Raw genomic sequence first — 16,698 nt, forward strand, 5'->3', positions numbered from 1 at the left:
TGAATCTGTGTCGCCTACATGGGAAATCTAGCAAAAATGTTTAGGTTTCACGACTAAATATAAGGGCCAGGCTAAGAAAAAAGAATTAAAATAGAAATAATGATAGTAAAGTTGTAATATCACAAGAATAAAACCATAGTAAAGCAAAAATGAAGTCGTAATATAACGAGAAAAATGTGTAATATTGTGAAAATAAAGTTGTAATATTTTGAGAATAAAGTCATAATAGCATGAAAACAAAGTTGTAGTAATTCAAGAATGAAGTCGTAATATAACCAGAATAAACTTTAGAATTTATCTACAAAACTTTAGAATTTATTTATTTTTTATTTTTAAAAAATAAATAAACAAATTCATACTGCTTTCAGTATTAAATTACAAACAGGTCTGGGTCTATTTTACTCATGCACTGGATTTTATTTGATGAGTTTAGAGTAAGTGGGGCAGAAAACAAATGCACGCCACACTTTTCAGATCATGAACCACTTCGTTTGGGTCGATAACAAATTTTACTTAGATTAAAGTTTATGGTTGTATCTGGGGAGTGCTAAGTGTGCTAAGCATTAGCTAAAGGGCTAAACAAAAAAATTAGCTATGCTATTAGCGCATTAATGAATTACTTAACTTAAATGATAATAAGGAGAATTATAACACAGATTTTCATCACAAAGTGATAATTTCTGGTGTTCCACAGGGCTCACAGTTGGGACCCCGACTTATTCTGGGTTTAAGTGCTGTTTGCACTGTAAGTGGAAAATCTGCTGATGGTTATTCATAAACAATGTGAAATTCATCATTTCTCAGTAAGATGCTCAACATTCCCAGGAGTGAACATCCTACCAAATGCATGTCAAGGTCAGACAAAGTCAGGCTGCTTCTGTTTTCCTAATGAGCTTATAAATCCAGCCAGTTTCCAACGTCCTACACCCCCTAAAATGCCTTCAATAACTCAATCTTCCTCCCTGAAAAAGAAAAAAATAAAATTTCTCTAATTGAACAGGAAAAAGAAGCAGACTCCCCTGAAAAACCCGATCATCAGAGACGTTTGGAAGTCATCTGTTGATATGGCAAATTGCCGTTTCTCAGAACAAACTCTTAATTGCATCTCTGACACATATGGCATCTAAAATGTGATTGATTGCAGCTCTGAATTGCAGAAAAGAACCTTGATTTCAACATAACAGACTTCTCGAGAGTGGTTGGGAAAATTACTGCAGGGAGTGCTCTTTGAGACTCGCGTTCGACCTCACAACATCTGCCAACCGTGTTTCTCTGCACACCAGTCAGACGGAGTTTAACTTAAGGGGGAAAAGCTGAAATGTAGAGCGGCAGAGATGTAAATCTACTCACAGCTGAGAGAATACTGTATTATAACATAATTATAATGTCAGACAAGGCTCCAGATTTTATGGCAAAATGCATTTTTGCTCCAAACAATCATTGTTTGTATTGAGCAACGGGTCAAATTTGGTTGTTTTTCTGTATTACTGCTATGATCTAAATGTAAAAATACTTAATCTGACAATCAGAAAACAAATTAATCTGTGCATATTCTGAATGAATGAATGAAGTCACCATTAACTTCACCTTCTCAGCAGAACATGCATCAAGATATTTTTTGAAGGCATTCATTTATATGTCTTCAATTTTGGACTATGAACATTTGATGGTTACATATATAAAACGTGTTATTGCAGTTATAGGGGATTTATTTTTTCCAAACTTACATTTTGCACATTTCTGTACCTCCCTTTGGGCCCTATATGCTTAAAAAGAACACCCAGCTGTTTTTGACAATAGGTTATTGTATTTTGGTGTCTGGAAAATGAGCTGTATCAGAAACTTCCTGATCGTTGAGTCACAAATCCGCAGGAACTGCAATCCCAGCCCTGTTACCTAGCAACCCAAGCGGAGCTCCAGCATGTTTGGTCAGCTGGTTTTACGGTTATATAATAGCTGCCAGAAAAGATAAGTGTTTTGTTGTTGACTTACCATCCAGAAACCACTTGCTGCATTCTTGTTAGTTGCGCACGAGGCTTCACTTCTGCTTTTCAAAGATGTATGGTTGTATAATTGTGCGTCTGTTTGCAGCCATTTCAACATCGAGTTGGGGGTGTGGCCAGCAGCAGCTCAATCAGCACCAATTAAGAGCTGAGAAACAAAGATGCTAGAAATGCAAACATGTTTTGTACAGAACACAGACCATCCAAATGTGTGTTAAACATGATTAAACGTTGAAGTAAATGTGTCATTCTGAATAGAGCATGTGTGTTGGGACCAAGCATGTGCATAACTACATAACATTGTGAAAAATATTTATTTATTATGTGAAAACCATCACTGGTTCACCTTCTCTCACACCGTTTCAAAATGCTCCCCTGCCTGGAGGCGAGCGAAGAGGTCACCCGGAGCAGATATGGAATAAAACCGAATAAATATGCAGGGCATCAGTCAGATAAGGTGACGCCTCATTGTGGGCTGTTAGATGATATGGTGACGGCCCGGCTGGGGGGCAGCAGGGTCAGAACCGTCGACATGTGTCACAGAACCGTGATATTTAGAATCCTCTCTGCTACAAGCGGACAGGAAACCAAGAACAGCATGAAAACACACGACAGCGCGGCCTCTGGGGGGTTTCTGCTTCCTGTGCTTGTCTCCTGCTCACCTTGGACACCAGGTCGGTGTCAGCTGTCAGTGTCAGGTTGAGAGCAGGAATGCTAATGGACCCTTACCACATCGCATCGCTGTCCTCTCTCCTCTGCCCTGTCTCGCTCTCCGCTGCACGTCAGACGGAAAGCTTTGAGCAGCAGAGATGAGGCTGTCAGCAGCGCAGTGGCTCTGTGTGCAGTCCCTCTCCTCCCGCTTCGGCTTTCCTCCTCCTGCTTGCATAAATGCTTACAGATACTGCAGAAAATCTCCGCTTTAAACCCTCGGAAGACGGCAGCTGTCGCCGCACCTCGGCGTGGAAGAACCTGCGGTCTCCGGAGCGCCTCCTTAGCGCGCCACCGAAGGCGTTTGCTAAGTAGTTCACTTTTGCCTACGTAATGAGAAAGCTCTGCATGCGGTTTCACTTATATCAGTAATTATTAATGATCGACACTCCTGAAGGAAAGCATAAAGGCGGGCAATTAGGAGCTTTTGGCATTAATTTTCATAACAATATAGCATAAGGAGTCAGACTGTGATAAATAGCAGTAGTTTAGATGGCAGAAGTAGGTACTGAGGGAACTTTTTGACTAACAGTATCAACGGATACAGGCTTAAATTAAGCCACTATGACGCAGTTTTTCTCATTTTCCTTTTTAAATATATTTGCACTGCAAAAACACAAAAAGTATTTTTGTTTTAGTTTCTCTTTGCAAACTTGAAATAATACAAAACTAATTTGTTAGCAAGATATAGGAGTTTGCTGAACATTAATAAAAATAAAACAGTTTTTGTTCTACTTTTCACTTATTTTCCTTAAGTGAAGAAATCTGCCAGTTGAACTAGTATTTTGTTAAATAAGCTTATTTATATTTCTGAAAAGCTCCTTGTAAGCTGTTTTAGTCTTATTTAAAATATACAAAGATATTTGCAGCAGAAACTAGACCAAAAATACTTGATAAGGTTTTGTGTTTTTGCAGTGAAATTTACCAATCCAATCCAAATTTATTCATAATTTACTAAAAAACTTAGATTCCACTTGTCTATAATCTTTTAAGTTCTCCAAGATTCCTCAATGTCTCTGAACATTTCCTTTTTAGATTTTATGTTTGTGCTTCAGAGTCAAAAAATGCCTTGTTTAACAATCCCAGTTTACAAATCACAACCAAAGCAGCTTCAGTTTATAGAGTGAAGATGCAGAAATGGCTGAATATAATCAGCATAGAAGGTTTCAACCAATGTATTCAAGGAAAAACAATTAGAGGGGAAAAGGCCAACAACTGGGCCCTGAGGGACGCCACATTTAATACAGCAACATCCTGTAAATGTATACAAATACATAAAGGCTGATATCACACAGTTATACTTTATTTTATGTAATAAACACTAATTCCATACTTGCTACTGCTAATTATAGCTAATTTTGTCTGAAAGGTTTATGTTGATGATGATTAAGATAGAGCTGCTTGTTTAAGTCAATAAAGTTCCAGTTCCAATGTCAGATTATTTCACTTATAACATGTAAATAATATCCTTTTTTCAATATTAAGGAATTATTTACTTAAAACAAGATCTGTATCTTCCAGAAAAGTTACTTGTAAGTTAATTTTGTCTTAATTCAAGTGTATTAAGATATTTGCACTAAAACTAAACCAGAATTACTTGGTGAGATTTTATAGTTCTGCAGTGCAAATAAAACTATTTAAGATGTCACACCCTAATATTTAAAATAAAAAAATACTTCCTTTCAATTTGTAAAAAAAAAAAAAAATCCATTCCACTTGATTGATAAAATACTCATACTACTAAAACTCCAGTCCAGGTTTTCCTGGTTGCCAACAATGACTCACCTCAACATGCTCCAAGCTTAAATGACAAAGTGAATTGCTTTAATGGTTACCTCAGTCATTTGTGGTTAATTTGTAATTAAAAAATGTATTACTTATTTATTTTGTGAATGTTGTATTTTTATCATTAAATCACACAAACTACAATTAAATTTGATCCCTGAACACATAAATACCAGAGTGTATCCAGTACAAGAGTTGCTAAATGAATGTAAATCTCTAAACATCCTGACAGAGGATAGAAACCAAAAGTATGCAGAGTTGGAAAACAGCTGCTTATTTGAAAAAATTTTTAATTTTGTTGAAACCAGCAGAACACTGTGACGCACTTTGTGAGGGGAAAACACAGAATCACTAATTAGCATATTAGCTTAATGGGAATAAGCTAATTCCCTGTAACAGTGACACCGAGACCCTGAGAGCAGAGGCCACATAAGCAGAAGTTTACTTCATATCATTTTTTCCCTCTGTTGAGACGATTCTTGCTGTCTCTTGTAAAAAAAAGAAGGTTTTAGCTTAGTTCTGTCAATGCAGTCAAACTGACAGGAGTCCATTTTCTGCAGAGAACTAATCCCCTCTAAAGGCTGAAAATTGCTTTGAAGAGAAATTGACAGATAAATGATGCTTCATCGACAGAAATGTTGAGTTTTCCCAAAGAAAGCAGGTCAAAACCAGCAACGTTTGCATGAACCTTTGGAGGACGGTTATTGAAATTAACATTTCATGAACCCTTCATTAAAACCCGAAATGAAGAGATAGGTTTCATGGCCAAGTCTCGTTGAACTTTAATTTGAAAACAAGAAGAAGATCGTATTTGTCTTTGTTCTACCGGCGCAATTAATCAAAAAAGCAATTACATTAGCATGCCCCGGAGGTGGATTAAATGGTTTTTGAGTATTTCTGATGCGGCCTCGCCTTGTTTTGGCCGCTTTCTGAGAACCGGACCGACTGCAAAGACGGGAACATTTGGGATAATTAGTGGAGAAGACGAACAGAGGGGGGTCTATCCCGTCCCCTGGTGCTGTTTGTTACAGCTGACATGTATTAAGGCAAACGTCTGTTAAATCACAGTGTGCCACACACTCTCCATGCCTTATTAGACTATAAATGTGCTGAATGAAGGCTCACAGCCTAATTAGGGATGAGTTCTGAGCAACCCGTATACTTTTCTCAACATCATCCCCCCTTCCAAGACTTAAAAATTGCCTCAAACTTGGATTTGTAAGGGGGGATTGCACCCTAGGCCAATCCCCTTCCAGCCATCTCAGCCATTTTCTGCCTGGGGAACGCAGCCGGCGATGGATCGGAGGGGGGATCGTCTCAAGACTATCAGTGGTGGAGGTGGGAGTGCAATACTGAATCTCAAAGAAAGCAACTTGAGAGGCTTCTGAAAGAGATTCAAAAAGGGGTCAGGAGGTATCAGCCCACACAAGGCTTTGGAATAAGTGATGATGGGAAGAAAGAAAGAAAGAAAGAAAGACAGAGTTGCCATCCAGCTTGAGTGCACTGGTTAATAGCCTCTGCAGTTGAACATAATAGGTGCCACAGAGCCGGAGATCCAGTCAAGGTCCCAGTGGTGGAATTAGGGTGAAGGACGACGTTGGAGACACAAGGCGCTGCTGGGAAACTGCCATACCCGGCTCGACACTCATTTATTTATATAAGCCTCCTGGTTCGCTGAAAAGGTTGGTAATTACCATTAGCAATTACCACTGAGCAAGTACAGACACCTCTGGCTGCAGCCGGAGGTACCAGATGTGAACTCGGGGTCCCTGAAATACACCCCAGGGCAGCGTTCCAGATCCCTGATGCAACATCGCTCGCCTGAAGCACGTCTTTGACAACCCGAGCCGCATCAGACGGGCGCATTCTCGATTTTACGAGGCACAAAAAGTCTCCTCGAGATTGGTGCTATCATTATCTCCTCTGAATAAGGAGAGGAGGGCCGTGACATGCACAGCGACGGGGGGAAAACAACGCTCAATGAGAGAGGGAATTACACAGAATAATGGGTCAAGCCAAGTAAACGCATCATTCTCTGTGGATGAGGTGAAATGGGGGCCTTTTTTGCAGGCATTAGCAGCGGGTTTTCAGGTAGCTCAGGACTGGACACCCTCGTGTCCTCTGGGGACGCCACACTGTTCGGTGAAAGCACAGACACCCCACCATGCCGGTAATGAGACGAGCCCACCACCGCCGAGGCAGAGGAGATAATTACACACAAATATACCTGCTCACTGCCACACGCATGCAGCAGCCTCAAATTATAGCTCACACTGGCTATTTATTCTCAAAGTTTGAAGCGCTGCTGTGACCTGCTGAATTTGTAAAGTGATTGTTTCTTGGCTGTGGTCTGGGTTTCTTGCTAAGCTTTGTAAAGGTTGAGCAAACAGAGTTTAGCTGCTGCTGGCTAAACTTCTGAATGCGGTCAGAGCAACTTTAACTTCTCTGCTCTCTCTTCAACCAGTAAAATGCATCACATATTATATTATTTATATGAAAGGTCATAGCTATAGCGTGGGAAAAAGTTTTAAACAAACCTAGTAGTTTTATATTTTCCTTCCAAGAAATGAGAGTTGACATCATGCCTGTGGCTTTTGCTAGCTTATTGGTGATAAAATCCTATTTCCTTTTGGTAAAACTGTTTTTCACGAGATCAAGCCAGACACCATCTCTATCCTGCTAGTTATGTAACATTTAGCCTAAATACATTTTAGCTTGAATGATTGTTGCCTTTCTTAGTAGCTAGCTTGAAGGGCAGTTAGCTTAAGCTAAGTACAGTTTCTTAGCTTAAGCTAAAATATGTTGATCTCTTTCACAAGATCAAGCTGGACACTGTGTCTACCTTGGTATTCCAATAACATTTAGCCTAAATATCTTTTAACTTGAATGATTGTGTTATCTTTCTCATCAAGTGGCTTGGAGGGCAGTGTAGTGGTTAGCATACTCTTTAGGTGATTACATCACAGAAACAAACACCTCACTGTCTGTCCTGCTAGTTATTTAGCCTAAATGTATTTTAGGTTGAATGATTGTGTTGAGCTTCTTAGTGGCTAGCTTGAGGAGTCAGTTAATCAGCATAGCATTTAGCATAGGAAATTACAATTTCTTTTGGTGAATAAATCCTAATCTCTTTTTCACAGAATCAAGCTTGTCACTATATCTGTCCTGCTAGTTAGGTAACATTTAGCCTAAATACCTTTTAGCTTGAATGATTGTTTCCTTTGTTAGTAGCTAGCTTGAGGGACAGTCAGTATAGCTGTTAGCATAAGCTTTCAGTGAAATTATGCTAACCATTTTCACAGAAACAAGTCTGACACCATGTCTATCCTGCTCAAAAAGTAATATTTAAACTAAATACCTTTCAGCTTGAATGATTGTGTTGCCTTTCTTACCAGCTACTAATTTAATAGCTAGGTTGAGAGACAGTTAGTCAGTGTAGCGGTTAGCATAAGCTAAGCATAACTTCTTTCAATGAAACAGTGTTGATCTTTTTCATATAATCAACTCTGTCATTGTCTTTATTGTGCTAGTTAAGTAGCTTCTATCCTAAATACTTTTTAGCTTGAATGACTGTGTTGCTTTTCTCTAGCTAGCAACACAGCTAGCTAGAGAAGCAGTATTACTAACTGCTACACAGTTAGGCAGTGTAGCAGTTAGCATGGGCTTAAATTGCAGTTAGCCTGAAAAGCTTTTAGCCCAACAATTTAATAAGCAACAGTTAGCTTGTATAGAAGTTAGCCTTAGAAGTTTCAACCTTCAGTAGTTAGCTTGAGTGGCAATTAGCACAAGTATTTTTTTTTATCTGATGTAGTAGCATATAGCTGCTTATATGAGTAGCTGTTAGCATGAGTGTCATAATTTCGAAAAATCTAATTTTTGCTGGTATTCCCGAGGGTCCTCAGGACTGTTGTCTGTGTCAGCAACATTTATATTTCTTGTTAGATTACAAAAAGTTGAGTTATCTTTTTTTTTTTTGTCTTTATTACAAAGGTTTTCCTTGGAGAGTCGATGTTAATTACTGTGTATATTTGGGGCATCTGCACTGAGTACACAATAGGAGCTGACAATGGATCTGCCTGGCTTGTTTTTGTGGATGTAGCTGGGTTCAAAAATCAATTTAAATAAAATGTCAGCGTCTTCGCCAGCGAGGCCCAGTAATCATCCAAAGTTCAAAATAATCACTTTTTTTCTTCTTTTGTCACTTTCTGAGTGAGGCAGAAACACTTTTTAACCTCCTGCCTGGGTAATGAAGTCCTGTTTGGACTCCAGTTCATCATAAAACGAGGCTTCCAGGAATCTCGCCTTCAGAAATCCATGGCAGTGCGTCTCTCAAACTTATATTCACCTTCACTGGCATCTGGCTACGATTTTTTCCCACCTTCAAATCCCTCCATGTCTGAGCTCCTTTACGCCCTTTCAAATGGAGCTTTAGCAGAGGTTCAAGCTGGAAGACTCCGCCCCCTCCGTTCACCCATCGACGTCATGCTCATCCCCGTCCTCAGCCTGGACCTCACCCTGCTATCAGGCTCTGCATAAAAGGATCCACACCCAAACCGTCAGACGCTTCCCAGCTGCGTTCAACCCACCACCTCCCCATCTCCACCCTCATCCGGGAGAGCATCCCTAATCAGTTATCGGGATGTTCATCGAGTTCACATCAAATCTCAGCTCAAATCAGCTGCCGGGGCCCGAGCGCCAAAGAACTGTTATTCATTGCTGTCATTAAATCTTTTAATTGTTCCTTGTTCTCCGTCTGAGTCTTTCCAGATTGAACCTCTGTTACCTTTACACCCAACTCTACTCCCATTCCCTAAAATATACAATTTTAGGGATTGGGAAGAAACCAGAAGAAACCAGATGTTTACATACAACAAATGCAGTTTCTCCTCAGTCTGAAGTTAAATCTGAACAAAATTCACTTTTTAAGAAAACATAGTTGGGCCATTTTTTTAGAGATTTGCTTTCATATGTTTACATACATTTGGTGAATATTCTGCCTTTTCATGTCTTCCCACATCTTCTCCATAAGATCAGGACTTTGTCTAGGCCATTCTTTGACTTTTTCCTTTGGTTTGTAATCTGGAAGACCAATCTGCTTCCAATATTTTACTTCCTGCTTCAATATTTCCACATAATGTTCGTTCCTTGTGATGCCATCTGTTTTATGAAGTGCACCAGTTCCTTAAGCAGCAAAACAGCCTCACAACATGATGCTGCCACCACTAAAAACCACATTTAGGATGGTACAACCGTCCCCAACAGTCATTATGGTCAAACAGTTCCACATGTAATGACTACAAATCATGTTTGCAAAAACGAAGATCTTGGAACATTTGGAAAGTCTAATCTGGCTTTTATACGTTTCTTCTGAAGTGATGGCTTCTTCCTTGCTGAGCGGCCATTCAGCCCATGTGGATAATGACCTTTGAACTTGGTGCCTTCATGTGCTGGTAAATTGTTCCCAGAGATGATCCAGACTGGAGCAGCTGTTCAGTTCTCTTCCTGATTTTATTTAAATTTCCCACCGTGTGAAAGCGTGTAACCTTAAAATAAATCCTCAGGTGTGACTCCAGTTAACTCAGATGTGTCTGTTTGTATCAGACGTTTGTATAAGGTTTGACCAATTGCACTTGAATTCAAAGAAAGTTACAAAAAATCTCTAAAAAAAAAAAATTTAGTAAATATAAATATTTTTGGTAATTCTATATAACCTAAATCAAGATAATTTTGATCTGATTTATCTTCACATAGTGAGAAAAAATATCTTTTTATTCAGTGTATGTAAACATCTGGTTTCACTGAACATCCTTCATATTGCTAAGTATCTTTTCTGTAGCAAGAAGCCGAAATATTACGATTTTTGTCTTTCAGTCTTCGTTTGTAGAAAACCCACCTTGAAGAGCAGCGTGGGAAGGAAAGAAAAGGAGAAAAAGGTCGTGGCCGGCGCAGTTGAACCCAAACCCAGCCACTCATTTGCACAATGGCAGCGTGGTCACGTGTTCGCTCACGCGCCGCGGCGGCCGCCCTGCGCTGAGGTTGAGGTCAGGCCGGCGTTCCTGCTCTGCTCTCTCCTTGTTCAGCCGGTCAGATAACCGTTAGCGCTCCACTCCGCAGTGCTGCGCCGTGTAATTATCGTTTGCTGGGATAATCAGCAGTGCTAAAAGGTGATGGATGACGGGGGAGCGCGTTGCAATAAACCAAGCAGGCAGTCCTCTGGTCTAATAAGCCGGAGCACTCAGCCGGGCGCTTCCACGTTCCTGGTTTATCTGACTTGTTTTATATCAAAACACGGTGCAATTAGAGGCTTTATCTACTGTTCAAATTGTTAAACATATGAGAGAGTAAAAAAATGAAATAGGGCTGAAATTTATTGTTGTAGATAATGAAAAGCTCTCAGCATTTTATTATATTAATTGCTACTTTTTGTGTGAATTTTGGTGCTATAAATGGGAGAAAATAATCATTTTCTTTCAAATTTCACATCACTTGAACTTATTCATGTTTTATCACAACTTTCCTTTATAAATGACCTGAAAACGTTTTTAAGCATAAAAAATCTAAAAAGTTTGCATTTCTTTGTTACTGTTGCAGTAACTTGATGCCCGGCTGAGATGTTTTAAAACATTATTGTTTTGATTACATGTCGTTTCACACACCTGCCTGCGTTGTATCCAGCTCTGTATGATGACCTCCTTTCGCCCTGCAGGGACTCGACTCTTTCAGAGAAATGTAGATCTGTGTAACATCACCGCGGCTCAGGCTTTGATCTCGTTTCTCTTTTCTCACTCCAAAGTTGAACGTCGCAGCTCTTGATGAAGCGCTGCGACGTTCAAAGCCTCAGCGTTGGATGTCTTCCATCGGTCAGAAGTAAAATGGATCCGCCTGAAGATCAGCTGAACTCTGCTTCCTGTTTGACCCAGCAGAACATGGCGGCTGGTCCTACTAAGTGTTTGGTTCTGTTTCTTCATGCTGGACCAGAAACGGCACCGCTTGCATTGGGCGTCTGTCCCAGCGCCTGAATCTGACGTTATATCTGCTCAGATCTGCTGACTCCTCTGCCTGCATTAAACAGTTGCTGAATCTGGAAATCATAGAACAAAGTATTGAAATATTTATCTGAGTGGTGTGACTTGAGTAAATGCTTTTAGCTCCACAGCTGCAGGTTCCCTTAAGGTGACAATTTCTGCAACAGACGCTGAAATCAGAAGTTAATGTTCGCCCTGAGGTGAAGGAAAAACTCTGGTAATGCACATTTTGGGCCCGTTATTAGAGGGTTTTCTCACCTCAGAAAGCATTTATTCTCTTTAAACTTTCTGTGATCTTGCAACCACAAACCTAAATGTGAGCAGTCAAGGATATTTTATGGTTTTTTTTTCTTTTTTTTTTTTTTTTACGTTTTAATGCTCCCATTTGACTCTCAGCCACTTAACAAAAAAAAACAAACAAAAAAAAACACTCAGTCGGTTTTTAGCAGTAACTTTGTTTTTTTTGTTATCTGGAAAACAACCTGTTTTAAAAATGTTCAGTTTTTCGGTCACTCTGTGCCGTTACCTAGCAACCTCAGCCGAACCCAGCCCGTTGCCTAGCAACCAAAGTGAAACTGGCCTGGCCAGCTGCAGCTTATTTGGATTTAAAGTGACAAGACGCCCTAAAAGAGCTCATTCAGAAAGGTCAGAAGTGATTATAATATCACATTAATTCAATATAATAACAGGTTTATTCAACATAATCATGTTTATGCATTTTAATTATTACATTCGTACAGTACTTCACGTTTATGCAAAAGCTAGTTTATACTATTTAAATATCAGATTTACAATACAATGTTACTTTTATAACTTATACAAGTTTATTCAAAGTAATATCACATTTATACAATAAATTATATTTATGCAACATATATGTCATATATATGTCATAATAGCATCCAGTATATGATTATGCAATATAATTATCACATTTGTACTATACTTTACATTTATACAATTTAAGTATCGTGTCATAATGTGATAGTGTTCAAAATGTATTTCCCTTTGACAACAATGTGCTTCCGTACAAATGGAAAGATTACTATTTTATTTTTAAAGCAGTATAAAATTTGCTCCATACTTTTTTTGACTGATTGTTCATAGTGGCTCTAATTGAATGTGTAAAAACATAAATAAATCCACATCCTGAAGTGGCTCTTTCTGAGGTCAGTCCTTGTGATTTTGGTTCTACAGAACCAGGACAGCGGAGACCTCTGGCCCGCATGTGGACAGTCAACGAGCTTGTTGTCCACGAGGGCCTGGAGAGAGGAGAGTTTCCTCACCAAAGTGGACGTCAACAAGCAGCTAAAACGCCGTCCTCTGCTTCCCTGAAGGGGCTATTTTGTTTTATGACCTTTAACGATGGCAAAGTTAATAAGAGATTTTTTTTTTTTATTTATTTTGACAAATTCGAGTGTGAAATCCAACAGGAATGGAAGGGTAGCTGGTAATTTGGATGTTTTCTTTTTGTTGTTGTTTCCAGTCTTGGTTATTATGCTTTAAAAAGTTTCCTCATCCTCTCTGGTTTGTTATAAATCAACTTCTGGACCAAATTCTGACCAATGGCGGCCATTGTTGCCTTCTTAACGGTCACACAGAGGAGACTGAGCTGGCTTTTTTGTGTCCAGCCCTGGCCCTGTTGGAAATTAGTTTGAACATCTCCCTTTGGCTCAACAAACATGCGCCCAAGTCGACCAGACAGCCGAACGTTTAATGGAAAGTTTTTCCCCTTTTAGGACAAAAAGTCAGCAGATCTGTCTCCTCCATAACCCTGCGGTTGGTTGCACAGACGACGGACTCAAATGATCCGTTTGTAGCAGAAGGTTGGCGTTTCATTCTAAAATAAGATATGGATGGTCCCGTAAACAGGCTTTATTTACAATGGCATTGTTCAGACAGCAATTTATTAAAATCAAGCCGTTTGTTGTTATAAGGTTGGATGTTGGTGTGGAATAGATGGTAAGCAATGAGTGAGAAAAGTATTGGAAAAGTATTTTTGCCTGAAATGTCCATTTCTGGTTCTTATTTAACATGTGAGGAGTTTACTAACCACAGATCCAAAACGTTTATGTTGCAGTCGGAGGAAATGGCGTTTCGATGGCACATCCCATGCTGTAGAAGTCCTTGTATTCATGGCGGTGTTCCTGGACAGAGTTATGGTGGAGCCCACTCCTTTGGATGGTAAGCAACCCCCACATATGCATTGGCTCAGGATCCTTAATTTTTGGAAACGACACAGGACTAATAGCAGCTCTGGCCATTTATTCCCCAAATGTTGCAACCACGAGATTTATCAGAGAAAATAACCTGGTTCCAGTCTTTACTTCTTGAAGAATTTCAAGCTCTTCTTTGGACACTCTGCTGTATTCAACAGGTTTTCCTGTTGAAGGCAGGGATCCTTGTGTTTTAACTTCATGTATCTATAGTAAGGTTTTAAACTGTGAAGTTTATACATTTATGTGGTCTTAAATTCCATTCATAATGGTCTTGAAAAGTCTTGAGATGGTTGAGACTACTGGTGATTCACTGTTGACATACCCTTGCTAGCTAGCTTTTTTGCTAGGTCTTTATGTATAAGACCATCATGAATAAAGTTGGGTCTTTAACTTCATTCATAAAGGTCTTAAAAAAACTTAAATGTGTCGCCAGTAATGTCAGTGAAGTTTGTACATTTCTGTGGAGATATAGGTCTTAAATTCTATTCATTATGGTCTTAAAAAGTCTTAATTTTTAGCTAGTGAAACCTGCAGAAACCCTGCTAGAGTGTTTCTGCAGGAAAAGGAAAGTCAGCATCCAAACTCATGAAAACCATGTGGAAGTTAGGACTTGATCAATTTGTTGAGGCCAGGGAGCTGAACGGTTTGTGCTTGTGTTGCAGGACAGAAAAAACATCCCTCTGAAGTGAACAAAAACAAAAAATAAAAATAAATCTGAATGGTTCCGTAGAATGATCCTAAATGCAGCTGAAGGTTTTTGCACAGCTCTCAGGGCTTCTCAACTTAAAAATAATCACAAATCTCTGGAAAGAATTCAAAATCAATTTTGCAGCGGAAAGTTAAAAATCTCTGAATTTGGGTGAACTATTCTTAGATGCTCTGAAAAAGGTGTTGTAGTTTATTTTATCTTCCTGTATCAGGGTTTGGGTCAGGATAGAACCCAGCTGGTTCTGGTGGGCCCATGTGGCGGCCTGGTAGAGTCCCAGGAGCCAGCTGGTCCCCAGGCTGTTGGCTGCTGGCAGGGAAACCAGCTCCTTTGTTCCCTTGTGGGAATATTAGCTACCTTGACTGTACTGGGATCTTTAGACTGGTTCTGGATCTGGTCTGCTGGGACCAGTAAGCTGTGGAGGATCCAACATGGAGCCTCAGAGCCAGAGAAGAGGACTGCATCCATCCATCAGTCCATCCATCATCCATCCAACCAACCAACCGTCCATCCATCATCCATAAATTCCGTTCATTAGTCCATCCGTCCATAAAATCATCTATGCATCCTCCCATCCATGGGTCCATTCACATGTTTGCAATTCATTCATCATTCATCCATCCATCCGTCCGTTCATCTGTCTGTGATTTCAGCTAAGCAGGGATAGTTTGGTGTTGGGATAAATGTGATAAATGAACCTCGTTTTTCCCATCAGAGTTTGCAGCAATAGGAAAATGAACAGAGTGAAGTCCAACATGAAGGAAGAGTCGTTTCATGGTTTTATTACAAAAGTTGAAAAAGCCGTCTGAGACATTGCAGATGCCCTAAAATCCATCAGAAAGCTTTTAACCAATAAAGCCTCAGAATCTCTGCTGAGTTGCACCATCATCTTCATCATGTCAGTCACTGTGGCTTAAACCGTATTCAGACTGATCTGATGCAGACGCATGTCAGGGTTTCTGGGAGCGATGGATGACAGCCCGCTTTGTTTTTCCTTCACTTTAAATCATTCATGCTTCAGGGGGTGGCTGGGGCGGCAGAGATAACAGCTGCTGGAGTGGAGGGTCACCGTGGCAACCAACACACAACCAGTAACAGCTGCTGGAGTGGAGGGTCACCATGGCAACCAACACACAACCAGTAACCAATGGTGGAGTGGAGGGTCACCATGGCAACCAACACACAACCAGTAACCAATGGTGGAGTGGAGGGTCACCATGGCAACCAACACACAACCAGAAACAACTGCTGGACTGACAGACACATACATCCATTCATCCATCCACCTAACCAACCGTCCAACCATCCATCAATCGTCCGTCCGTCTCTTCAGCCTTCCATCCATCCAATCATCTGTCAGTCTTCTGTCTGTCCATCCATCCTACCATCTACAAATCTTCCATCCATCTGTTCAGCCATGTATTTATCAATCTTCCATCCCTCCCTGCTAAGCGGAGATAGTTTGGTGTTAGGATGTGGTAAACGTGTCGGATCCTCGTCTTTCCCATCAGAGTTCGACCTCAGTAGGAAAATGAACATGAGGGAACAGTTGTTTCAACATGAGGGAACAGTTGTTTCATGGTTTTATCATAAAACAGGAGGACTGGAGGTTTCCTCTGACATCCAGCACACACTCCTGTTTGTGGGTGCAGCCGTTGTGTTTTGGGCCGGACATTAAAGCAGACGGACACAGGAGGGCCGTTACCTCGGAGGCACCGAGCCCACTTCTCATTACTGCTGCTTTTAGCCCAGCTGATGTTCACCACCTACTGAATTATACATCCGCCTCTAATTTGAGGAAGGATTTTAATATCAAGTGTGCTTTATCTCTATGAAAAAGCTGCAGGCGGATCGACTTTCCCCTCCGTCTACCTTCGCCTCCTAAATGAGAGAGATTCTTGGCGTTCTGACCCAACTTAAGCAGCTTCTCGTAGAAATGAAAGCTTTAAAAAGAAAACAGTGAAATCAAGATTTAAAAGAAGCTGCATGACTCAGCGACTGGTAATGAGTTGTGTGATGTCAGGATAAACTGAGGTGAGGCAACAGACTGACATGCTGCAGAAACTGACTGCAGACCCCTAATAAGTCTTTCATTTTTAATACAGTAAACGATCTTTCACCTCCAATTTCACATGTAGCATCTGAAATATTACCGAGCATACAGAGAGCTTGCATATGGAAGAGGGTTAGGACCAAAAAAATAAAATAACATTTTGACTTTAATCTCAGAATTCTGAGTTTTTCCTCAAAAC

At 40.2% G+C, this 16,698-nt stretch overlaps 1 long non-coding RNA gene across 1 annotated transcript in view; it reads left to right on the forward strand.

Moving 5' to 3' along the window:
• Positions 1-16,698, forward strand: part of LOC106947157 (uncharacterized) — a 75,867-nt gene that overhangs the window by 48,014 nt on the left and 11,155 nt on the right. The window contains exon 2 of the long non-coding RNA XR_001424923.1: positions 13,602-13,705. This is a non-coding gene — a long non-coding RNA (uncharacterized LOC106947157). The remainder of the gene's footprint in view (positions 1-13,601; positions 13,706-16,698) is intronic.

Source organism: Poecilia latipinna, unplaced genomic scaffold (genome assembly GCF_001443285.1).
Source record: "Poecilia latipinna isolate Pla-1442-1.1 unplaced genomic scaffold, P_latipinna-1.0 Scaffold226, whole genome shotgun sequence".
Taxonomy (NCBI): domain Eukaryota; kingdom Metazoa; phylum Chordata; class Actinopteri; order Cyprinodontiformes; family Poeciliidae; genus Poecilia; species Poecilia latipinna.